We start from the raw sequence: 26,487 nt of genomic DNA on the forward strand, positions 1-26,487 counted from the left end.
TGAGAAAACTGACATGTTTCAAATTAAAACTTGTGATTGCGCTCCGTTGTTCACACAGCGTCCAAAAATCCTGGAGATTCCCAGGAGCAAAATGAAACTCACCGAACTGAGTAAAGTTCATGTATCTCAGATGTACTCTGCTCTGTGTCTCATTGGACAACCTGAACCCATGTTTGATACTGGCCAATACTTGATCAGTCCATCTTCCTTTCTGCATGCATGAGCTCACCTCCATTGGGATAAGGATACATTCAGCGTCAATCTCAACTTCAACGTGAAACAGACTCTGTCCTGAATATGAGTGCGTCCTGTTTCTCTAGCGCTGAAAAGATGTGTGAAGTTAGCTTTGGATTTAGTCCATTGGCTGCCGAATTTAAACCGTACAGGAAATCAATCTGGGGTGGCTAAGCTGCCTGGCCTGATGAAAAGGCGTTCACACCCTACATTCCAGGCATGTTATAGTGTTCTGGCCTCAACATTCGGTTCAACGTATCGGATGATAAGCACCGCTCACATTGTCTGCTAATGGTTCTGCTGTTCCCACTAACACCTCCTCTGGTCCATCCTTTGTTACTTTACACCCGCTTACCACCCACTTTGCCTTTTCGCATTGTGCCATTTATTATTCAATCACTCCCACGCTCCACTGTATCACAGACATGTTGTCCTTCCTCGCTGCCTATTTATTTCCAGGCGCTATTTTCGTGGAAAAAATCTGTAAACTTTACATTTTTCTTAAAATATCGGAATGATCATCTGACTGAACGTGAGCCCGGGTTCTTCATCCACAGAATGTTCACGACCTGCTGAGTTTAACAGAATTCTTTGTTTTTGTTCATTGTGTTTCTGTATCCCTTTCAACGTGATGTGCTGGTCTGTCCGGGGTCATTCTCTGTCTCTCCAAAATGGTGTGCGATCAGTATCGGATCATTATGTATCTGTTTAAAAGCAATGTGCTGTCTGTCCCGGATTTCAAATTTCAAATTTCAAAAACTGCCTTTGGAGGTTGGAGGAATTTTAATTTGTTGGTGTGTTTGTGTAAGCGAGGGAGTGTGTGCAAACGTGCTGCGCGATCTTACTGTGCATTTCATGTCATGTGAGAAAAAATGCATTACATGCAACTTGAAGCCACACTGATTTCATTGAACACGCATTCGAGGACTGCCTGACAGGAGAAGAATCTGCTGTGGGATTTTACTGTTCCACATCTGAAAGAAGGCAAATTATATAAGTTAGAAACAAAGCGATTTTAGCGAGTGCTTGCGTATGGGCTGTGTGACATGATGAGCTCCTTCCCCCTTTTTTTCAAATAAGAATCAAATCAAGACAAGACAAGACATGACTGACTGACTGACTTTGTTTATGTAAATATATGTATAAATATTTATATATGCGTATATTAACATACATTCCCAACTTTTTAACTTTCACAATAAATGTGCTTTTTCTGTTCTGCCTGCATTGGCTCTATTACATTTGACCTCTTTCACAGCACACGCAGCTTCTGTCTGATCCTGCAGAAAGGCATTCGCGACTTGAAAAGATCGCCTTTGTTGCCCACATCTTCCCTCGTGGCTTGTCTTACACCATGGGCTTACTGTGTTTGGGTATTTACTGACTGCACGCCCTGATTTCCAGTGGATTTCATGCAGTCGCACAGCCTTCGTTCAATCAAAAATATATAGATTAAGTAACAATTATTTATTTATTTAAATCAAATCAAATTCAATTTTTTGCAATAAATTTGTAAATTTATTTATTTTCTTATTATGATAAATATATATATATGATTTAAATTGTCTTTTTGTCTGGGTTGGTTTTACTTCCCTCCCTCATTCCTGCCTGTCAATCACCTGTGGCTTCTACAACCGTCCCAGCCCCGCGTGGTCCTGAGAACCGCGCTCACTCACGCACAGCACAATTGCCTTCTGGAATGATAGAAATCCCACTTTAATCTTTTGAAAGGAAACTGCTGTCCGCGAAGGCCCATTCTACAGCTGTGTAAGAGGGATGTGCTTCCTGTCCTGGGTCATTTGGTGTCTGTTCAAACGGGATGGTTGTCAGTTCCGGTTCATCAATTGCCCCTTTAAGACGTATTTTCTCATAATCCGGATCATCCTGTATATTTTAAAAGGAGTGTGATTTCAGTTGCGATAACCGAATTGTTAAACTGTTGTGTTTCAAGCTACATTGACGTTGCCTGTGTCCGTGCACATCCATATCGCAGCGCATCGGATCATGACTCAAAATATGCCGATGTTTTCCTAAATCCACTCCTTGATCTAACTCTTGTCCCAAATTTGCTCTCAGTATAAAAAAACAACAAATTTCATGACGGTAGCAGCGGCCGCGTGGCGTAATGGATAAGTCGTCTGACTTCGATTGTAACCGTGATGTTGTTAGAAGATTGCAGGTTCGATCCCGACGCGGTCAGCTAACTCGCCGCGTGAAATTTTATATTCTTTGTTTTGATTCTGCCTCAAAACCAACCATCTCGTGCAGTCACTCACCTGAAGTAAAGGCAGGCTGTTTGCTTTAAAAAGCTAATGGCACATTTTCATCAATGTCGATCTGGTTGCACGGGCAAAACAAAGACTTTCGTGCACATTATTTCTGTTAAAATGCAAACAGTAGGGGATGGATGTCTGACGTTGCAGGAAATAGGAGACAAGGTGACTGAGAGGTTCAGGCAATGGACTGGTGATCCAGTATGCCCCCAGCTTCGTCGTTATTGTGTTACACCGTTTCCACTCGTTTTTTTTCGGCAATCACATTTAACATCATTGACAAATTCACCTTTTACTGACAAGGATGCAGCTCGTCGGTGAAGTAATGTCTCAAAGAATAATCTATTCATCAAAGGGAAAACAGTAGCAGGACTATGGAGAGGGGGACTCATGAGATCGGTCTCTGAGAGTCAGCACATTCACGATGGGCCGAATAGCAAACTAACGTCAGAATGTGAGAGCTAGATCCCTTAATGTCGGCGGCTCGTTGGTCTAGGGGTATGATTCTCGCTTAGGGATTCTAATAATTGAAATGCGAGAGGTCCCGGGTTCAAATCCCGGACGAGCCCTGACAACTTTTAGTCAAAAAAACACTTCTCAGCCGGTCGACATGTGAGAAAACTGACATGTTTCAAATTAAAACTTGTGATTGCGCTCCGTTGTTCACACAGCGTCCAAAAATCCTGGAGATTCCCAGGAGCAAAATGAAACTCACCGAACTGAGTAAAGTTCATGTATCTCAGATGTACTCTGCTCTGTGTCTCATTGGACAACCTGAACCCATGTTTGATACTGGCCAATACTTGATCAGTCCATCTTCCTTTCTGCATGCATGAGCTCACCTCCATTGGGATAAGGATACATTCAGCGTCAATCTCAACTTCAACGTGAAACAGACTCTGTCCTGAATATGAGTGCGTCCTGTTTCTCTAGCGCTGAAAAGATGTGTGAAGTTAGCTTTGGATTTAGTCCATTGGCTGCCGAATTTAAACCGTACAGGAAATCAATCTGGGGTGGCTAAGCTGCCTGGCCTGATGAAAAGGCGTTCACACCCTACATTCCAGGCATGTTATAGTGTTCTGGCCTCAACATTCGGTTCAACGTATCGGATGATAAGCACCGCTCACATTGTCTGCTAATGGTTCTGCTGTTCCCACTAACACCTCCTCTGGTCCATCCTTTGTTACTTTACACCCGCTTACCACCCACTTTGCCTTTTCGCATTGTGCCATTTATTATTCAATCACTCCCACGCTCCACTGTATCACAGACATGTTGTCCTTCCTCGCTGCCTATTTATTTCCAGGCGCTATTTTCGTGGAAAAAATCTGTAAACTTTACATTTTTCTTAAAATATCGGAATGATCATCTGACTGAACGTGAGCCCGGGTTCTTCATCCACAGAATGTTCACGACCTGCTGAGTTTAACAGAATTCTTTGTTTTTGTTCATTGTGTTTCTGTATCCCTTTCAACGTGATGTGCTGGTCTGTCCGGGGTCATTCTCTGTCTCTCCAAAATGGTGTGCGATCAGTATCGGATCATTATGTATCTGTTTAAAAGCAATGTGCTGTCTGTCCCGGATTTCAAATTTCAAATTTCAAAAACTGCCTTTGGAGGTTGGAGGAATTTTAATTTGTTGGTGTGTTTGTGTAAGCGAGGGAGTGTGTGCAAACGTGCTGCGCGATCTTACTGTGCATTTCATGTCATGTGAGAAAAAATGCATTACATGCAACTTGAAGCCACACTGATTTCATTGAACACGCATTCGAGGACTGCCTGACAGGAGAAGAATCTGCTGTGGGATTTTACTGTTCCACATCTGAAAGAAGGCAAATTATATAAGTTAGAAACAAAGCGATTTTAGCGAGTGCTTGCGTATGGGCTGTGTGACATGATGAGCTCCTTCCCCCTTTTTTTCAAATAAGAATCAAATCAAGACAAGACAAGACATGACTGACTGACTGACTTTGTTTATGTAAATATATGTATAAATATTTATATATGCGTATATTAACATACATTCCCTACTTTTTAACTTTCACAATAAATGTGCTTTTTCTGTTCTGCCTGCATTGGCTCTATTACATTTGACCTCTTTCACAGCACACGCAGCTTCTGTCTGATCCTGCAGAAAGGCATTCGCGACTTGAAAAGATCGCCTTTGTTGCCCACATCTTCCCTCGTGGCTTGTCTTACACCATGGGCTTACTGTGTTTGGGTATTTACTGACTGCACGCCCTGATTTCCAGTGGATTTCATGCAGTCGCACCGCCTTCGTTCAATCAAAAATATATAGATTAAGTAACAATTATTTATTTATTTAAATCAAATCAAATTCAATTTTTTGCAATAAATTTGTAAATTTATTTATTTTCTTATTATGATAAATATATATATATGATTTAAATTGTCTTTTTGTCTGGGTTGGTTTTACTTCCCTCCCTCATTCCTGCCTGTCAATCACCTGTGGCTTCTACAACCGTCCCAGCCCCGCGTGGTCCTGAGAACCGCGCTCACTCACGCACAGCACAATTGCCTTCTGGAATGATAGAAATCCCACTTTAATCTTTTGAAAGGAAACTGGTGTCCGCGAAGGCCCATTCTACAGCTGTGTAAGAGGGATGTGCTTCCTGTCCTGGGTCATTTGGTGTCTGTTCAAACGGGATGGTTGTCAGTTCCGGTTCATCAATTGCCCCTTTAAGACGTATTTTCTCATAATCCGGATCATCCTGTATATTTTAAAAGGAGTGTGATTTCAGTTGCGATAACCGAATTGTTAAACTGTTGTGTTTCAAGCTACATTGACGTTGCCTGTGTCCGTGCACATCCATATCGCAGCGCATCGGTTCATTACTCAAAATATGCCGATGTTTTCCTAAATCCACTCCTTGATCTAACTCTTGTCCCAAATTTGCTCTCAGTATAAAAAAACAACAAATTTCATGACGGTAGCAGCGGCCGCGTGGCGTAATGGATAAGTCGTCTGACTTCGATTGTAACCGTGATGTTGTTAGAAGATTGCAGGTTCGAGCCCGACGCGGTCAGCTAACTCGCCGCGTGAAATTTTATATTCTTTGTTTTGATTCTGCCTCAAAACCAACGATCTCGTGCAGTCACTCACCTGAAGTAAAGGCAGGCTGTTTGCTTTAAAAAGCTAATGGCACATTTTCATCAATGTCGATCTGGTTGCACGGGCAAAACAAAGACTTTCGTGCACATTATTTCTGTTAAAATGCAAAGAGTAGGGGATGGATGTCTGACGTTGCAGGAAATAGGAGACAAGGTGACTGAGAGGTTCAGGCAATGGACTGGTGATCCAGTATGCCCCCAGCTTCGTCGTTATTGTGTTACACCGTTTCCACTCGTTTTTTTTCGGCAATCACATTTAACATCATTGACAAATTCACCTTTTACTGACAAGGATGCAGCTCGTCGGTGAAGTAATGTCTCAAAGAATAATCTATTCATCAAAGGGAAAACAGTAGCAGGACTATGGAGAGGGGGACTCATGAGATCGGTCTCTGAGAGTCAGCACATTCACGATGGGCCGAATAGCAAACTAACGTCAGAATGTGAGAGCTAGATCCCTTAATGTCGGCGGCTCGTTGGTCTAGGGGTATGATTCTCGCTTAGGGATTCTAATAATTGAAATGCGAGAGGTCCCGGGTTCAAATCCCGGACGAACCCTGACAACTTTTAGTCAAAAAACCACTTCTCAGCCGGTCGACATGTGAGAAAACTGACATGTTTCAAATTAAAACTTGTGATTGCGCTCCGTTGTTCACACAGCGTCCAAAAATCCTGGAGATTCCCAGGAGCAAAATGAAACTCACCGAACTGAGTAAAGTTCATGTATCTCAGATGTACTCTGCTCTGTGTCTCATTGGACAACCTGAACCCATGTTTGATACTGGCCAATACTTGATCAGTCCATCTTCCTTTCTGCATGCATGAGCTCACCTCCATTGGGATAAGGATACATTCAGCGTCAATCTCAACTTCAACGTGAAACAGACTCTGTCCTGAATATGAGTGCCTCCTGTTTCTCTAGCGCTGAAAAGATGTGTGAAGTTAGCTTTGGATTTAGTCCATTGGCTGCCGAATTTAAACCGTACAGGAAATCAATCCGGGGTGGCTAAGCTGCCTGGCCTGATGGAAAGGCGTTCACATCCTACATTCCAGGCATGTTATAGTGTTCTGGCCTCAACATTCGGTTCAACGTATCGGATCATAAGCACCGCTCACATTGTCTGCTAATGGTTCTGCTGTTCCCACTAACACCTCCTCTGGTCCATCCTTTGTTACTTTACACCCGCTTACCACCCACTTTGCCTTTTCGCATTGTGCCATTTATTATTCAATCACTCCCACGCTCCACTGTATCACAGACATTTTGTCCTTCCTCGCTGCCTATTTATTTCCAGGCGCTATTTTCGTGGAAAAAATCTGTAAACTTTACATTTTTCTTAAAATATCGGAATGATCATCTGACTGAACGTGAGCCCGGGTTCTTCATCCACAGAATGTTCACGACCTGCTGAGTTTAACAGAATTCTTTGTTTTTGTTCATTGTGTTTCTGTATCCCTTTCAACGTGATGTGCTGGTCTGTCCGGGGTCATTCTCTGTCTCTCCAAAATGGTGTGCGATCAGTATCGGATCATTATGTATCTGTTTAAAAGCAATGTGCTGTCTGTCCCGGATTTCAAATTTCAAATTTCAAAAACTGCCTTTGGAGGTTGGAGGAATTTTAATTTGTTGGTGTGTTTGTGTAAGCGAGGGAGTGTGTGCAAACGTGCTGCGCGATCTTACTGTGCATTTCATGTCATGTGAGAAAAAATGCATTACATGCAACTTGAAGCCACACTGATTTCATTGAACACGCATTCGAGGACTGCCTGACAGGAGAAGAATCTGCTGTGGGATTTTACTGTTCCACATCTGAAAGAAGGCAAATTATATAAGTTAGAAACAAAGCGATTTTAGCGAGTGCTTGCGTATGGGCTGTGTGACATGATGAGCTCCTTCCCCCTTTTTTTCAAATAAGAATCAAATCAAGACAAGACAAGACATGACTGACTGACTGACTTTGTTTATGTAAATATATGTATAAATATTTATATATGCGTATATTAACATACATTCCCTACTTTTTAACTTTCACAATAAATGTGCTTTTTCTGTTCTGCCTGCATTGGCTCTATTACATTTGACCTCTTTCACAGCACACGCAGCTTCTGTCTGATCCTGCAGAAAGGCATTCGCGACTTGAAAAGATCGCCTTTGTTGCCCACATCTTCCCTCGTGGCTTGTCTTACACCATGGGCTTACTGTGTTTGGGTATTTACTGACTGCACGCCCTGATTTCCAGTGGATTTCATGCAGTCGCACAGCCTTCGTTCAATCAAAAATATATAGATTAAGTAACAATTATTTATTTATTTAAATCAAATCAAATTCAATTTTTTGCAATAAATTTGTAAATTTATATATTTTCTTATTATGATAAATATATATATATATATGATTTAAATTGTCTTTTTGTCTGGGTTGGTTTTAGTTCCATCCCTCATTCCTGCCTGTCAATCACCTGTGGCTTCTACAACCGTCCCAGCCCCGCGTGGTCCTGAGAACCGCGCTCACTCACGCACAGCACAATTGCCTTCTGGAATGATAGAAATCCCACTTTAATCTTTTGAAAGGAAACTGCTGTCCGCGAAGGCCCATTCTACAGCTGTGTAAGAGGGATGTGCTTCCTGTCCTGGGTCATTTGGTGTCTGTTCAAACGGGATGGTTGTCAGTTCCGGTTCATCAATTGCCCCTTTAAGACGTATTTTCTCATAATCCGGATCATCCTGTATATTTTAAAAGGAGTGTGATTTCAGTTGCGATAACCGAATTGTTAAACTGTTGTGTTTCAAGCTACATTGACGTTGCCTGTGTCCGTGCACATCCATATCGCAGCGCATCGGTTCATTACTCAAAATATGCCGATGTTTTCCTAAATCCACTCCTTGATCTAACTCTTGTCCCAAATTTGCTCTCAGTATAAAAAAACAACAAATTTCATGACGGTAGCAGCGGCCGCGTGGCGTAATGGATAAGTCGTCTGACTTCGATTGTAACCGTGATGTTGTTAGAAGATTGCAGGTTCGAGTCCCGACGCGGTCAGCTAACTCGCCGCGTGAAATTTTATATTCTTTGTTTTGATTCTGCCTCAAAACCAACCATCTCGTGCAGTCACTCACCTGAAGTAAAGGCAGGCTGTTTGCTTTAAAAGGCTAATGGCACATTTTCATCAATGTCGATCTGGTTGCACGGGCAAAACAAAGACTTTCGTGCACATTATTTCTGTTAAAATGCAAACAGTAGGGGATGGATGTCTGACGTTGCAGGAAATAGGAGACAAGGTGACTGAGAGGTTCAGGCAATGGACTGGTGATCCAGTATGCCCCCAGCTTCGTCGTTATTGTGTTACACCGTTTCCACTCGTTTTTTTTCGGCAATCACATTTAACATCATTGACAAATTCACATTTTACTGACAAGGATGCAGCTCGTCGGTGAAGTAATGTCTCAAAGAATAATCTATTCATCAAAGGGAAAACAGTAGCAGGACTATGGAGAGGGGGACTCATGAGATCGGTCTCTGAGAGTCAGCACATTCACGATGGGCCGAATAGCAAACTAACGTCAGAATGTGAGAGCTAGACCCCTTAATGTCGGCGGCTCGTTGGTCTAGGGGTATGATTCTCGCTTAGGGATTCTAATAATTGAAATGCGAGAGGTCCCGGGTTCAAATCCCGGACGAGCCCTGACAACTTTTAGTCAAAAAACCACTTCTCAGCCGGTCGACATGTGAGAAAACTGACATGTTTCAAATTAAAACTTGTGATTGCGCTCCGTTGTTCACACAGCGTCCAAAAATCCTGGAGATTCCCAGGAGCAAAATGAAACTCACCGAACTGAGTAAAGTTCATGTATCTCAGATGTACTCTGCTCTGTGTCTCATTGGACAACCTGAACCCATGTTTGATACTGGCCAATACTTGATCAGTCCATCTTCCTTTCTGCATGCATGAGCTCACCTCCATTGGGATAAGGATACATTCAGCGTCAATCTCAACTTCAACGTGAAACAGACTCTGTCCTGAATATGAGTGCCTCCTGTTTCTCTAGCGCTGAAAAGATGTGTGAAGTTAGCTTTGGATTTAGTCCATTGGCTGCCGAATTTAAACCGTACAGGAAATCAATCCGGGGTGGCTAAGCTGCCTGGCCTGATGGAAAGGCGTTCACATCCTACATTCCAGGCATGTTATAGTGTTCTGGCCTCAACATTCGGTTCAACGTATCGGATCATAAGCACCGCTCACATTGTCTGCTAATGGTTCTGCTGTTCCCACTAACACCTCCTCTGGTCCATCCTTTGTTACTTTACACCCGCTTACCACCCACTTTGCCTTTTCGCATTGTGCCATTTATTATTCAATCACTCCCACGCTCCACTGTATCACAGACATTTTGTCCTTCCTCGCTGCCTATTTATTTCCAGGCGCTATTTTCGTGGAAAAAATCTGTAAACTTTACATTTTTCTTAAAATATCGGAATGATCATCTGACTGAACGTGAGCCCGGGTTCTTCATCCACAGAATGTTCACGACCTGCTGAGTTTAACAGAATTCTTTGTTTTTGTTCATTGTGTTTCTGTATCCCTTTCAACGTGATGTGCTGGTCTGTCCGGGGTCATTCTCTGTCTCTCCAAAATGGTGTGCGATCAGTATCGGATCATTATGTATCTGTTTAAAAGCAATGTGCTGTCTGTCCCGGATTTCAAATTTCAAATTTCAAAAACTGCCTTTGGAGGTTGGAGGAATTTTAATTTGTTGGTGTGTTTGTGTAAGCGAGGGAGTGTGTGCAAACGTGCTGCGCGATCTTACTGTGCATTTCATGTCATGTGAGAAAAAATGCATTACATGCAATTTGAAGCCACACTGATTTCATTGAACACGCATTCGAGGACTGCCTGACAGGAGAAGAATCTGCTGTGGGATTTTACTGTTCCACATCTGAAAGAAGGCAAATTATATAAGTTAGAAACAAAGCGATTTTAGCGAGTGCTTGCGGATGGGCTGTGTGACATGATGAGCTCCTTCCCCATTATTTTCAAATAAGAATCAAATCAAGACAAGACAAGACATGACTGACTGACTGACTTTGTTTATATAAATATATGTATAAATATTTATATATGCGTATATTAACATACATTCCCTACTTTTTAACTTTCACAATAAATGTGCTTTTTCTGTTCTGCCTGCATTGGCTCTATTACATTTGACCTCTTTCACAGCACACGCAGCTTCTGTCTGATCCTGCAGAAAGGCATTCGCGACTTGAAAAGATCGCCTTTGTTGCCCACATCTTCCCTCGTGGCTTGTCTTACACCATGGGCTTACTGTGTTTGGGTATTTACTGACTGCACGCCCTGATTTCCAGTGGATTTCATGCAGTCGCACAGCCTTCGTTCAATCAAAAATATATAGATTAAGTAACAATTATTTATTTATTTAAATCAAATCAAATTCAATTTTTTGCAATAAATTTGTAAATTTATATATTTTCTTATTATGATAAATATATATATATATATGATTTAAATTGTCTTTTTGTCTGGGTTGGTTTTAGTTCCCTCCCTCATTCCTGCCTGTCAATCACCTGTGGCTTCTACAACCGTCCCAGCCCCGCGTGGTCCTGAGAACCGCGCTCACTCACGCACAGCACAATTGCCTTCTGGAATGATAGAAATCCCACTTTAATCTTTTGAAAGGAAACTGCTGTCCGCGAAGGCCCATTCTACAGCTGTGTAAGAGGGATGTGCTTCCTGTCCTGGGTCATTTGGTGTCTGTTCAAACGGGATGGTTGTCAGTTCCGGTTCATCAATTGCCCCTTTAAGACGTATTTTCTCATAATCCGGATCATCCTGTATATTTTAAAAGGAGTGTGATTTCAGTTGCGATAACCGAATTGTTAAACTGTTGTGTTTCAAGCTACATTGACGTTGCCTGTGTCCGTGCACATCCATATCGCAGCGCATCGGTTCATTACTCAAAATATGCCGATGTTTTCCTAAATCCACTCCTTGATCTAACTCTTGTCCCAAATTTGCTCTCAGTATAAAAAAACAACAAATTTCATGACGGTAGCAGCGGCCGCGTGGCGTAATGGATAAGTCGTCTGACTTCGATTGTAACCGTGATGTTGTTAGAAGATTGCAGATTCGAGTCCCGACGCGGTCAGCTAACTCGCCGCGTGAAATTTTATATTCTTTGTTTTGATTCTGCCTCAAAACCAACCATCTCGTGCAGTCACTCACCTGAAGTAAAGGCAGGCTGTTTGCTTTAAAAGGCTAATGGCACATTTTCATCAATGTCGATCTGGTTGCACGGGCAAAACAAAGACTTTCGTGCACATTATTTCTGTTAAAATGCAAACAGTAGGGGATGGATGTCTGACGTTGCAGGAAATAGGAGACAAGGTGACTGAGAGGTTCAGGCAATGGACTGGTGATCCAGTATGCCCCCAGCTTCGTCGTTATTGTGTTACACCGTTTCCACTCGTTTTTTTTCGGCAATCACATTTAACATCATTGACAAATTCACCTTTTACTGACAAGGATGCAGCTCGTCGGTGAAGTAATGTCTCAAAGAATAATCTATTCATCAAAGGGAAAACAGTAGCAGGACTATGGAGAGGGGGACTCATGAGATCGGTCTCTGAGAGTCAGCACATTCACGATGGGCCGAATAGCAAACTAACGTCAGAATGTGAGAGCTAGACCCCTTAATGTCGGCGGCTCGTTGGTCTAGGGGTATGATTCTCGCTTAGGGATTCTAATAATTGAAATGCGAGAGGTCCCGGGTTCAAATCCCGGACGAGCCCTGACAACTTTTAGTCAAAAAACCACTTCTCAGCCGGTCGACATGTGAGAAAACTGACATGTTTCAAATTAAAACTTGTGATTGCGCTCCGTTGTTCACACAGCGTCCAAAAATCCTGGAGATTCCCAGGAGCAAAATGAAACTCACCGAACTGAGTAAAGTTCATGTATCTCAGATGTACTCTGCTCTGTGTCTCATTGGACAACCTGAACCCATGTTTGATACTGGCCAATACTTGATCAGTCCATCTTCCTTTCTGCATGCATGAGCTCACCTCCATTGGGATAAGGATACATTCAGCGTCAATCTCAACTTCAACGTGAAACAGACTCTGTCCTGAATATGAGTGCGTCCTGTTTCTCTAGCGCTGAAAAGATGTGTGAAGTTAGCTTTGCATTTAGTCCATTGGCTGCCGAATTTAAACCGTACAGGAAATCAATCCGGGGTGGCTAAGCTGCCTGGCCTGATGAAAAGGCGTTCACACCCTACATTCCAGGCATGTTATAGTGTTCTGGCCTCAACATTCGGTTCAACGTATCGGATCATAAGCACCGCTCACATTGTCTGCTAATGGTTCTGCTGTTCCCACTAACACCTCCTCTGGTCCATCCTTTGTTACTTTACACCCGCTTACCACCCACTTTGCCTTTTCGCATTGTGCCATTTATTATTCAATCACTCCCACGCTCCACTGTATCACAGACATTTTGTCCTTCCTCGCTGCCTATTTATTTCCAGGCGCTATTTTCGTGGAAAAAATCTGTAAACTTTACATTTTTCTTAAAATATCGGAATGATCATCTGACTGAACGTGAGCCCGGGTTCTTCATCCACAGAATGTTCACGACCTGCTGAGTTTAACAGAATTCTTTGTTTTTGTTCATTGTGTTTCTGTATCCCTTTCAACGTGATGTGCTGGTCTGTCCGGGGTCATTCTCTGTCTCTCCAAAATGGTGTGCGATCAGTATCGGATCATTATGTATCTGTTTAAAAGCAATGTGCTGTCTGTCCCGGATTTCAAATTTCAAATTTCAAAAACTGCCTTTGGAGGTTGGAGGAATTTTAATTTGTTGGTGTGTTTGTGTAAGCGAGGGAGTGTGTGCAAACGTGCTGCGCGATCTTACTGTGCATTTCATGTCATGTGAGAAAAAATGCATTGCATGCAACTTGAAGCCACACTGATTTCATTGAACACGCATTCGAGGACTGCCTGACAGGAGAAGAATCTGCTGTGGGATTTTACTGTTCCACATCTGAAAGAAGGCAAATTATATAAGTTAGAAACAAAGCGATTTTAGCGAGTGCTTGCGGATGGGCTGTGTGACATGATGAGCTCCTTCCCCCTTATTTTAAAATACGAATCAAATCAAGACAAGACAAGACATGACTGACTGACTGACTTTGTTTATATAAATATATGTATAAATATTTATATATGCGTATATTAACATACATTCCCTACTTTTTAACTTTCACAATAAATGTGCTTTTTCTGTTCTGCCTGCATTGGCTCTATTACATTTGACCTCTTTCACAGCACACGCAGCTTCTGTCTGATCCTGCAGAAAGGCATTCGCGACTTGAAATGATCGCCTTTGTTGCCCACATCTTCCCTCGTGGCTTGTCTTACACCATGGGCTTACTGTGTTTGGGTATTTACTGACTGCACGCCCTGATTTCCAGTGGATTTCATGATTCGTTCAATCAAAAATATATAGATTAAGTAACAATTATTTATTTATTTAAATCAAATCAAATTCAATTTTTTGCAATAATTTGTAAATTTGTTTATTTTCTTATTATGATAAATATATATATGTTTTAAATTGTCTTTTTGTCTCGGTTGGTTTTACTTCCCTCCCTCATTCCTGCCTGTCAATCATCTGTGGCTTCAACGACCGTCCCAGCCCCGCGTGGTCCTGAGACCCGCGCTCACTCACGCACAGCACAATTGCCTTCAGGAATGATAGAAGTCCCACTTTAATCTTTTGAAAGGAAACTGCTGTCCGCGAAGGCCCATTCTACAGCTGTGTAAGAGGGATGTGCTTCCTGTCCTGGATCATTCGGTGTCTGTTCAAACGGGATGGTTGTCAGTTCCGGTTCATCAATTGCCCCTTTAAGACGTATTTTCTCATAATCCGGATCATCCTTTATATTTTAAAAGGAGTGTGATTTCAGTTGCGATAACCGAATTGTTAAACTGTTGTGTTTCAAGCTACATTGACGTTGCCTGTGTCCGTGCACATCCATATCGCAGCGAATCGGTTCATTACTCAAAATATGCCGATGTGTTCATAAATCCACTCCTTGATCTAACACTTGTCCCAAATTTGCTCTCAGTATAAAAAAACAACAAATTTCATGACGGAAGCAGCGGCCGCGTGGCGTAATGGATAAGTCGTCTGACTTCGATTGTAACTGTGATGTTGTTAGAAGGTTGCAGGTTCGAGTCCCGACGCGGTCAGCTAACTCGCCGCGTGAAATATTATATTCTTTGTTTTGATTCTGCCTCAAAACCAACCATCTCGTGCAGTCACTCACCTGAAGTAAAGGCAGGCTGTTTGCTTTAAAAAGCTAATGGCACATTTTCATCAATGTCGATCTGGTTGCACGGGCAAAACAAAGACTTTCGTGTACATTATTTCTGTTAAAATGCAAACAGTAGGGGATGGGTGTCTGACGTTGCAGTAAATAGGAGACAAGGTGACTGAGAGGTTCAGGCAATGGACTGGTGAATCAGTATGCCCCCAGATTCGTCGTTATTGTGTTACCCCGTTTCCACTCGTTTTTTTTCGGCAATCACATTTAACCTCATTGACAAATTCACCTTTTACTGACAAGGATGCAGCTCGTCGGTGAAGTAATGTCTCAAAGAATAATCTATTCATCAAAGGGAAAACATTAGCAGGACTATGGAGAGGGGGACTCATGAGATAGGTCTCTGAGAGTCAGCACATGCACGATGGGTCGAATAGCAAACTAACGTCAGAATGTGAGAGCTAGATCCCTTAATGTCGGCGGCTCGTTGGTCTCGGTGTATGATTCTCGCTTAGCGGTTCTAATAATTAAAATGCGAGAGGACCCGGGTTCAAATCCCGGACGAGCCCTTACAACTTTTAGTTAAAAACCACTTCTCAGCCGGTCGACATGTGAAAAAACTGACATGTTTCAAATTAAAACTTGTGATTGCGCTCCGTTGTTCACACAGCGTCCAAAAATCCTGGAGATTCCCAGGAGCAAAATGAAACTCACTGAACTGAGTAAAGTTCATGTATCTCAGATGTACTCTGCTCTGTGTCTCATTGGACAACCTAAACCCATGTTTGATACTGGCCAATACTTGATAAGTCCATCTTCCTTTCTGCACGCATGAGCTCATCTCCATTGGGATAAGGATACATTCAGCGTCAATCTCAACTTCAACGTGAAACAGACTCTGGCCTGAATATGAGTGCGTCCTGTTTCTCTAGCGCTGAAAAGATGTGTGAAGTTGGCTTTGGATTTAGTCCATTGGCTGCCGAATTTAAACCGTACAGGAAATCAATCCGGGGTGGCTAAGCTGCCTGGTCTGATTAAAAGGCGTTCACACCCTACATTTCAGGCATGTTATAGTGTTCTGGCCTCAACATTCGGTTCAACGTATCGGATCATAAGCACCGCTCACATTGTCTGCTAATGGTTCTGCTGTTCCCACTAACACCTCCTCTGGTCCATCCTTTGTTACTTTACACCCGCTTACCACCCACTTTGCCTTTTCGCATTCTGCCATTTATTATTCAATCACTCATACGCTCCACTGTATCACAGACATTTTGTCCTTCCTCGCTGCCTATTTATTTCCAGGCGCTATTTTCGTGGAAAAAATCTGTAAACTTTTTCTTAAAATATCGGAATGATCATCTGACTGAACGTGAGCCCGGGTTCTTCATCCACAGAATGTTCACGACCTGCTGAGTTTAACAGAATTCTTTGTTTCTGTTCATTGTGTTTCTGTATCCCTTTTAACGTGATGTGCTGGTCTGTCCAGGGTCATTCTCTGTCTCTCCAAAATGGTGTGCGATCAGTATCGGATCATTATGTATCTGTTTAAAAGCAATGTGCTGTCTGTCCCGGATTTCAAATTTCAAATTTCAAAAACTGCCTTTGGAGGTTGGAGGAATTTTAATTTGTTGGTGTGTTTGTGTAAGCGAGGGAGTGTGTGCAAACGTGCTGCGCGATCTTACTGTGCATTTCATGTCATGGGAGAAAAAATGCATTACATGCAACTTGAAGCCACACTGATTTCATTGAACACGCATTCGAGGACTGCGTGACAGGAGAAGAATCTGCTGTGGGATTTTACTGTTCCACATCTGAAAGAAGGCAAATTATATAAGTTAGAAACATAGCGATTTTAGCGAGTGCTTGCGGATGGGCTGTGTGACATGATGAGCTCCTTCCCGGTTATTTTCAAATACAAATCAAATCAAGACAAGACAAGACATGACTGACTGACTGACTTTGTTTATATAAATATATGTATAAATATTTATATATGCGTATATTAACGTGCATTCCCTACTTTTTAACTTTCACAATTAATGTGCTTTTTCTGTTCTGCCTGCATTGGCTCTATTACATTTGACCTCTTTCACAGCACACGCAGCTTCTGTCTGATCCTGCAGAAAGGCATTCGCGACTTGAAAAGATCGCCTTTGTTGCCCACATCTTCCCTCGTGGCTTGTCTTACACCATGGGCTTACTGTGTTTGGGTATTTACTGACTGCACGCCCTGATTTCCAGTGGATTTCATGCAGTCGCACAGACTTCGTTCAATCAAAAATATATAGATTAAGTAACAATTATTTATTTATTTAAATCAAATCAAATTCAATTTTTTGCAAAAAAATTGTAAATTTATTTATTTTCTTATTATGATAAATATATAAATGTTTTAAATTGTCTTTTTGTCTGGGTTGGTTTTACTTCCCTCCCTCATTCCTGCCTGTCAATTACCTGTGGCTTCAACAACCGTCCCAGCCCCGCGTGGTCTTGAGACCCGCGCTCACTCACGCACAGCACAATTGCTTTCAGAAATGATAGAAATCCCACTTTAATCTTTTGAAAGGGAACTGCTGTCACCGAAGGCCCATTCTACAGATGTGTAAGAGGGATGTGCTTCCTGTCCTGGATCATTCTGTGTCTGTTCAAACGGGATGGTTGTCAGTTCCGGTTCATCAATTGCCCCTTTAAGACGTATTTTTTCATAATCCGGATCATCCTGTATATTTTAAAAGGAGTGTGATTTCAGTTGTGATAACCGAATTGTTAAACTGTTGTGTTTCAAGCTACATTGACGTTGCCTGTGTCCGTGCACATCCATATCGCAGCGCATCGGTTCATTACTCAAAATATGCCGATGTTTTCCGAAATCCACTCCTTGATCGAACTCTTGTCGCAAATTTGCTCTCAGTATAAAAAAACAACAAATTTCATGCTAGTAACAGCGGCCGCGTGGCGTAATGGATAAGTCGTCTGATTTCGATTGTAACTGTGATGTTGTTAGAAGATTGCAGGTTCGAGTCCCGACGCGGTCAGCTAACTCGCCGCGTGAAATTTTATATTCTTTGTTTTGATTCTGCCTCAAAACCAACCATCTCGTGCAGTCACTCGCCTGAAGGAAAGGCAGGCTGTTTGCTTTAAAAAGCTAATGGCACATTTTCATCAATGTCGATCTGGTTGCACGGGCAAAATAAAGACTTTCGTGCACATTATTTCTGTTAAAATGCAAACAGTAGGGGATGGATGTCTGACGTTGCAGGAAATAGGAGACAAGGTGACTGAGAGGTTCAGGCAATGGACTGGTGATCCAGTATGCCCCCAGCTGCGTCGTTATTGTGTTACACCGTTTCCACTCGTTTTTTTTCGGCAATCATATTTAACCTCATTGACAAATTCACCTTTTACTGACAAGGATGCAGCTCGTCGGTGAAGTAATGTCTCAAAGAATAATCTATTCATCAAAGGGAAAACAGTAGCAGGACTATGGAGAGGGGGACTCATGAGATCGGTCTCTGAGAGTCAGCACATTCACGATGGGCCGAATAGCAAACTAACGTCAGAATGTGAGAGCTAGATCCCTTAATGTCGGCGGCTCGTTGGTCTAGGGGTATGATTTTCGCTTAGGGATTCTAATAATTGAAATGCGAGAGGTCCCGGGTTCAAATCCCGGACGAGCCCTGACAACTTTTAGTCAAAAAACCACTTCTCAGCCGGTCGACATGTGAGAAAACTGACATGTTTCAAATTAAAACTTGTGATTGCGCTCCGTTGTTCACACAGCGTCCAAAAATACTGGAGATTCCCAGGAGCAAAATGAAACTCACCGAACTAAGTAAAGTTCATGTATCTCAGATGTACTCTGCTCTGTGTCTCATTGGACAACCTGAACCCATGTTTGATACTGGCCAATACTTGATCAGTCCATCTTCCTTTCTGCATGCATGAGCTCACCTCCATTGGGATAAGGATACATTCAGCGTCAATCTCAACTTCAACGTGAAACAGACTCTGTCCTGAATATGAGTGCGTCCTGTTTCTCGAGCGCTGAAAAGATGTGTGAAGTTAGCTTTGCATTTAGTCCATTGGCTGCCGAATTTAAACCGAACAGGAAATCAATCCGGGGTGGCTAAGCTGCCTGGCCTGATGAAAAGGCGTTCACACCCTACATTCCAGGCATGTTATAGTGTTCTGGCCTCAACATTCGGTTCAACGTATCGGATCATAAGCACCGCTCACATTGTCTGCTAATGGTTCTGCTGTTCCCACTAACACCTCCTCTGGTCCATCCTTTGTTACTTTACACCCGCTTACCACCCACTTTGCCTTTTCGCATTGTGCCATTTATTATTCAATCACTCCCACGCTCCACTCTATCACAGACATTTTGTCCTTCCTCGCTGCCTATTTATTTCCAGGCGCTATTTTCGTGGAAAAAATCTGTAAACTTTACATTTTTCTTAAAATATCGGAATGATCATCTGACTGAACGTGAGCCCGGGTTCTTCATCCACAGAATGTTCACGACCTGCTGAGTTTAACAGAATTCTTTGTTTTTGTTCATTGTGTTTCTGTATCCCTTTCAACGTGATGTGCTGGTCTGTCCGGGGTCATTCTCTGTCTCTCCAAAATGGTGTGCGATCAGTATCGGATCATTATGTATCTGTTTAAAAGCAATGTGCTGTCTGTCCCGGATTTCAAATTTCAAATTACAAAAACTGCCTTTGGAGGTTGGAGGAATTTTAATTTGTTGGTGTGTTTGTGTAAGCGAGGGAGTGTGTGCAAACGTGCTGCGCGATCTTACTGTGCATTTCATGTCATGTGAGAAAAAATGCATTACATGCAACTTGAAGCCACACTGATTTCATTGAACACGCATTCGAGGACTGCCTGACAGGAGAAGAATCTGCTGTGGGATTTTACTGTTCCACATCTGAAAGAAGGCAAATTATATAAGTTAGAAACAAAGCGATTTTAGCGAGTGCTTGCGGATGGGCTGTGTGACATGATGAGCTCCTTCCCCCTTATTTTCAAATACGAATCAAATCAAGACAAGACAAGACATGACTGACTGACTGACTTTGTTTATATAAATATATGTATAAATATTTATATATGCGTATATTAACATACATTCCCTACTTTTTAACTTTCACAATTAATGTGCTTTTTCTGTTCTGCCTGCATTGGCTCTATTACATTTGACCTCTTTCACAGCACACGCAGCTTCTGTCTGATCCTGCAGAAAGGCATTCGCGACTTGAAAAGATCGCCTTTGTTGCCCACATCTTCCCTCGTGGCTTGTCTTACACCATGGGCTTACTGTGTTTGGGTATTTACTGACTGCACGCCCTGATTTCCAGTGGATTTCATGCAGTCGCACAGCCTTCGTTCAATCAAAAATATATAGATTAAGTAACAATTATTTATTTATTTAAATCAAATCAAATTCAATTTTTTGCAATAAATTTGTAAATTTATTTATTTTCTTATTATGATAAATATATATATATGATTTAAATTGTCTTTTTGTCTGGGTTGGTTTTACTTCCCTCCCTCATTCCTGCCTGTCAATCACCTGTGGCTTCTACAACCGTCCCAGCCCCGCGTGGTCCTGAGAACCGCGCTCACTCACGCACAGCACAATTGCCTTCTGGAATGATAGAAATCCCACTTTAATCTTTTGAAAGGAAACTGCTGTCCGCGAAGGCCCATTCTACAGCTGTGTAAGAGGGATGTGCTTCCTGTCCTGGGTCATTTGGTGTCTGTTCAAACGGGATGGTTGTCAGTTCCGGTTCATCAATTGCCCCTTTAAGACGTATTTTCTCATAATCCGGATCATCCTGTATATTTTAAAAGGAGTGTGATTTCAGTTGCGATAACCGAATTGTTAAACTGTTGTGTTTCAAGCTACATTGACGTTGCCTGTGTCCGTGCACATCCATATCGCAGCGCATCGGTTCATTACTCATAATATGCCGATGTTTTCCTAAATCCACTCCTTGATCTAACTCTTGTCCCAAATTTGCTCTCAGTATAAAAAAACAACAAATTTCATGACGGTAGTAGCGGCCGCGTGGCGTAATGGATAAGTCGTCTGACTTCGATTGTAATTGTGATGTTGTTAGAAGGTTGCAGGTTCGAGTCCCGACGCGGTCAGCTAACTCGCCGCGTGAAATTTTATATTCTTTGTTTTGATTCTGCCTCAAAACCAACCATCTCGTGCAGTCACTCACCTGAAGTAAAGGCAGGCTGTTTGCTTTGAAAAGCTAATGGCACATTTTCATCAATGTCGATCTGGTTGCACGGGCAAAACAAAGACTTTCGTGTACATTATTTCTGTTAAAATGCAAACAGTAGGGGATGGGTGTCTGACGTTGCACTAAATAGGAGACAAGGTGACTGAGAGGTTCAGGGAATGGACTGGTGATCCAGTATGCCCCCAGATTCGTCGTTATTGTGTTAGACCGTTTCCACTCGTTTTTTTTCGGCAATCACATTTAACCTCATTGACAAATTCACCTTTTACTGACAAGGATGCAGCTCGTCGGTGAAGTAATGTCTCAAAGAATAATCTATTCATCAAAGGGAAAACATTAGCAGGACTATGGAGAGGGGGACTCATGAGATAGGTCTCTGAGAGTCAGCACATGCACGATGGGTCGAATAGCAAATTAACGTCAGAATGTGAGAGCTCGATCCCTTAATGTCGGCGGCTCGTTGGTCTAGGTGTATGATTCTCGCTTAGCGGTTCTAATAATTAAAATGCGAGAGGACCCGGGTTCAAATCCCGGACAAGCCCTGACAACTTTTAGTTAAAAACCACTTCTCAGCCGGTCGACATGTGAAAAAACTGACATGTTTCAAATTAAAACTTGTGATTGCGCTCCGTTGTTCACACAGCGTCCAAAAATCCTGGAGATTCCCAGGAACAAAATGAAACTCACTGAACTGAGTAAAGTTCATGTATCTCAGATGTGCTCTGCTCTGTGTCTCATTGGACAACCTAAACCCATGTTTGATACTGGCCAATACTTGATCAGTCCATCTTCCTTTCTGCACGCATGAGCTCACCTCCATTGGGATAAGGATACATTCAGCGTCAATCTAAACTTCAACGTGAAACAGACTCTGTCCTGAATATGAGTGCGTCCTGTTTCTCTGGCGCTGAAAAGATGTGTGAAGTTGGCTTGGGTTTTGTCCATTGGCTGCCGAATTTAAACCGTACAGGAAATCAATCCGGGGTGGCTAAGCTGCCTGGTCTGATTAAAAGGCGTTCACACCCTACATTCCAGGCATGTTATAGTGTTCTGGCCTCAACATTCGGTTCAACGTATCGGGTCATAAGCACCGCTCACATTGTCTGCTAATGGTTCTGCTGTTCCCACTAACACCTCCTCTGGTCCAACCTTTGTTACTTTACACCCGCTTACCACCCACTTTGCCTTTTCGCATTGTGCCATTTATTATTCAATCACTCCCACGCTCCACTGTATCACAGACATTTTGTCCTTACTCGCTGTCTATTTATTTCCAGGCGCTATTTTCGTGGAAAAAATCTGTAAACATTACATTTTTCTTAAAATATCGGAATGATCATCTGACTGAACGTGAGCCCGGGTTCTTCATCCACAGAATGTTCACGACCTGCTGAGTTTAACAGAATTCTTTGTTTTTGTTCATTGTGTTTCTGTATCCCTTTCAACGTGATGTGCTGGTCTGTCCGGGGTGATTCTCTGTCTCTCCAAAATGGTGTGCGATCAGTATCGGATCATTATGTATCTGTTTAAAAGGAATGTGCTGTCTGTCCCGGATTTCAAATTTCAAATTTCAAAAACTGCCTTTGGAGGTTGGAGGAATTTTAATTTGTTGGTGTGTTTGTGTAAGCGAGGGAGTGTGTGCAAACGTGCTGCGCGATCTTACTCTGCATTTCATGTCATGGGAGAAAAAATGCAGTACATGCAACTTGAAGCCCCACTGATTTCATTGAACACGCATTCGCGGACTGCCTGACAGGTGAAGAATCTGCTGTGGGATTTTACTGTTCCACATTTGAAAGAAGGCAAATTATATAAGTTAGAAACATAGCGATTTTAGCGAGTGCTTGCGGATGGGCTGTGTGAAATGATGAGCTCCTTCCCTCTTATTTTCAAATACAAATCAAATCAAGACAAGACAAGACATGACTGACTGACTGACTTTGTTTATATAAATATATGTATAAATATTTATATATGCGTATATTAACATACATTCCCTACATTTTAACTTTCACAATTAATGTGCTTTTTCTGTTCTGCCTGCATTGGCTCTATTACATTTGACCTCTTTCACAGCACACGCAGCTTCTGTCTGATCCTGCAGAAAGGCATTCGCGACTTGAAAAGATCGCCTTTGTTGCCCACATCTTCCCTCGTGGCTTGTCTTACACCATGGGCTTACTGTGTTTGGATATTTACTGACTGCACGCCCTGATTTCCAGTGGATTTCATGCAGTCGCACAGCCTTCGTTCAATCAAAAATATATAGATTAAGTAACAATTATTTCTTCATTAAAATCAAATCAAATTCAATTTTTTGCAATAAAATTGTAAATTTATTTATTTTCTTATTATGATAACGATATATATGTTTTAAATTGTCTTTTTGCCTGGGTTGGTTTTACTTCCCTCCCTCATTCCTGCCTGTCAATCACCTGTGGCTTCAACAACCGTCGCAGCCCCGCGTGGTCCTGAGACCCGCGCTCACTCACGCACAGCACAATTGCCTTCAGGAATGATAGAAATCCCACTTTAATCTTTTGAAAGGGAACTGCTGTCCGCGAAGGCCCATTCTACAGCTGTGTAAGAGGGATGTGCTTCCTGTCCTGGATCATTCGGTGTCTGTTGAAACGGGATGGTTGTCAGTTCCGGTTTATCAATTACCCCTTTGAGACGTATTTTCTCATAATCCGGATCATCCTGTATATTTTAAAAGGAGTGTGATTTCAGTTGCGATAACCGAATTGTTAAACTGTTGTGTTTCAAGCTACATTGATGTTGCCTGTGTCCGTGCACATCCATATCGCAGCGCATCGGTTCATTACTCAAAATATGCCGATGTTTTCCAAAATCCACTCCTTGTCCCAAATTTGCTCTCAGTATAAAAAAACAACAAATTTCATGCCAGTAGCAGCGGCCGCGTGGCGTAATGGATAAGTCGTCTGACTTCGATTGTAACTGTGATGTTGTTAGAAGATTGCAGGTTCGAGTCCCGACGCGGTCAACTAAGTCGCCGCGTGAAATTTTATATTCTTTGTTTTGATTCTGCCTCAAACCAACCATCTCGTGAAGTAACGGCAGGCTGTTTGCTTTAAAAAGCTAATGGCACATTTTCATCAATGTCGATCTGGTTACACGGGCAAAACAAGCGGTGAAGTAGACTTTCGTTCACATTATTTCTGTTAAAATGCAAACAGTTGGGGATGGATGTCTGACGTTGCAGTAAATAGGAGACCAGGTGACTGAGAGGTTCAGGCAATGGACTGGTGATGCAGTCTGCCCCCAGCTTCGTCGTTATTGTGTTACACCGTTTCCACTCGTTTTTTCTCGGCAATCACATTTAACCTCATTGACAAATTCACATTTTACTGACAAGGATGCAGCTCGTCGGTGAAGTAATGTCTCAAAGAATAATCTATTCATCAAAGGGAAAACATTAGCAGGACTATGGAGAGGGGGACTCATGAGATAGGTCTCTGAGAGTCAGCATATTCACGATGGGCCGAATAGCAAACTAACGTCAGAATCTGAGAGCTAGATTCCTTTCTGTCTGCGGCTCGTTGGTCTAGGGGTATGATTTTCGATTCGGAATTCTTATAATTGAAATCCGAAACGTCCCGGGTTCAAATTCCGGACGAGCCCTGACAACATTTAGTCAAAAAAACACTTCTCAGCCGGTCGACATGTGAGAAAACTTACATGTTTCAAATTAAAACGTGTGATTGCGCTCCGTTGTTCACACAGCGTCCAAAAATCCTGGAGATTCCCAGGTGCAAAGTGAAACTCACCGAACTGAGCAAAGTTCATGTATCTCAGATGTAATCGGCTCTGTGTCTCATTGGACAACCTAAACCCATGTTTGATTCTGGCCAATACTTGATCAGTCCATCTTCCTTTCTGCACGCATGAGCTCACCTCCATTGGGATAAGGATACATTCAGCGTCAATCTCAACTTCAACGTGAAACAGACTCTGTCCTGAATATGAGTGCGTCCTGTTTCTCTAGCGCTGAAAAGATGTGAGAAGCTGGCTTTGGATTTAGTCCCTTGGCTGCCGAATTTAAACCGTACAGAAAATCAATCCGGGGTGGGCAAGCTGCCTGGTCTGATTAAAAGGCGTTCAGACCCTACATTCCAGGCATGTTATAGTGTTCTGGCCTTATCATTCGGTTCAACGTATCGGATCATAAGCACCGCTCCTATTGTCTGCTAATGGTTCTGCTGTTCCCACTAACACCCACTCTGGTCCATCCTTTGTTACTTTATTGCCCGCTTGCCACCCACTTTGCCTTTTCGCATTGTGCCATTTATTATTCAATCACTCCTACGCTCCACTGTATCACAGACATTCCCTTTTGTCCTTCCTCGCTGCCTATTTTTTTCCAGGCGCTATTTTCGTGGAAAAAATCTGTAAACTTTACATTTTTCTTAAAATATCGAAATGATCATCTGACTGAACGTGAGCCCGGGTTCTTCATCCACAGAATGTTCACGACCAGCTGAGTATTACAGAATGCTTTGTTTTTGTTAACTGTGTTTCTGTATCGCTTTTAAGGTGATGTCCTGTCTGTCCGAGGTCATTCTCTGTCTCTTCAAAATGGTGTGCTATCAGTATCGGATCATTATGTATCTGTTTAAAAGGAATGTGCTGTCTGTCCCGGATTTCAAATTTCAAATTTCAAAAACTGCCTTTGGAGGTTGCAGGAATTTTAGTTTGTTGGTGTGTTTGTGTAGCGAGGGAGTGTGTGCAAAAGTGCTGTGCGATCTTACTGTGCATTTCATGTCATGGGAGAAAAAATGCATTACATGCTACTTGAAGTCACACTGATTTGATTGAACACGCATTCGAGGACTGCCTGACAGGAGAAGAATCTGCTGTGGGATTTTGCTGTTCCACATCTGAAAGAAGGCAAATTATATAAGTTAGAAACATAGCGATTTTAGCGAGAGCTTGCGGATGGGCTGTGTGACATGATAAGCTCCTTCCCCCTTATTTTCAAATACAACTCAAATCAAGACAAGACAAGACATGACTGACTGACTGACTTTGTTTATATAAATATATGTATAAATATTTATATATGCGTATATTAAGATACATTCCCTACTTTTTAACTTTCACAATAAATGTGCTTTTTCTGTTCTGCCAGCAATGTGCTCGATTACATTTGACCTCTTTCACAGCACACGCAGCTGCTGTCATATCCAGCAGAAAGGCACTCGCGACTTTAAAAGATCGCCTTTG

The 26,487-nt window shown here is 42.3% G+C and overlaps 5 non-coding genes across 5 annotated transcripts; all 5 read left to right on the forward strand.

Annotated features, from left to right (window-relative positions):
- Positions 1-2,988: 2,988 nt before the first annotated feature.
- trnap-agg (transfer RNA proline (anticodon AGG)) lies at positions 2,989-3,076 on the forward strand. The gene is given in 2 exon segments: positions 2,989-3,024; positions 3,041-3,076. It is a non-coding gene; the product is annotated as a tRNA-Pro (tRNA).
- A 3,032-nt stretch (positions 3,077-6,108) lies between these two features.
- trnap-agg (transfer RNA proline (anticodon AGG)) lies at positions 6,109-6,196 on the forward strand. Its single transcript is given in 2 exon segments — positions 6,109-6,144; positions 6,161-6,196. It is a non-coding gene; the product is annotated as a tRNA-Pro (tRNA).
- A 3,037-nt stretch (positions 6,197-9,233) lies between these two features.
- trnap-agg (transfer RNA proline (anticodon AGG)) lies at positions 9,234-9,321 on the forward strand. Its single transcript is given in 2 exon segments — positions 9,234-9,269; positions 9,286-9,321. It is a non-coding gene; the product is annotated as a tRNA-Pro (tRNA).
- A 3,037-nt stretch (positions 9,322-12,358) lies between these two features.
- On the forward strand, positions 12,359-12,446 carry trnap-agg (transfer RNA proline (anticodon AGG)). Its single transcript is given in 2 exon segments — positions 12,359-12,394; positions 12,411-12,446. It is a non-coding gene; the product is annotated as a tRNA-Pro (tRNA).
- A 6,130-nt stretch (positions 12,447-18,576) lies between these two features.
- Positions 18,577-18,664, forward strand: trnap-agg (transfer RNA proline (anticodon AGG)). The gene is given in 2 exon segments: positions 18,577-18,612; positions 18,629-18,664. It is a non-coding gene; the product is annotated as a tRNA-Pro (tRNA).
- Positions 18,665-26,487: the final 7,823 nt, after the last annotated feature.

The sequence above is a fragment of the Pristiophorus japonicus genome, chromosome 29 (assembly GCF_044704955.1).
Source record: "Pristiophorus japonicus isolate sPriJap1 chromosome 29, sPriJap1.hap1, whole genome shotgun sequence".
In the NCBI taxonomy this organism is placed as follows: domain Eukaryota; kingdom Metazoa; phylum Chordata; class Chondrichthyes; family Pristiophoridae; genus Pristiophorus; species Pristiophorus japonicus.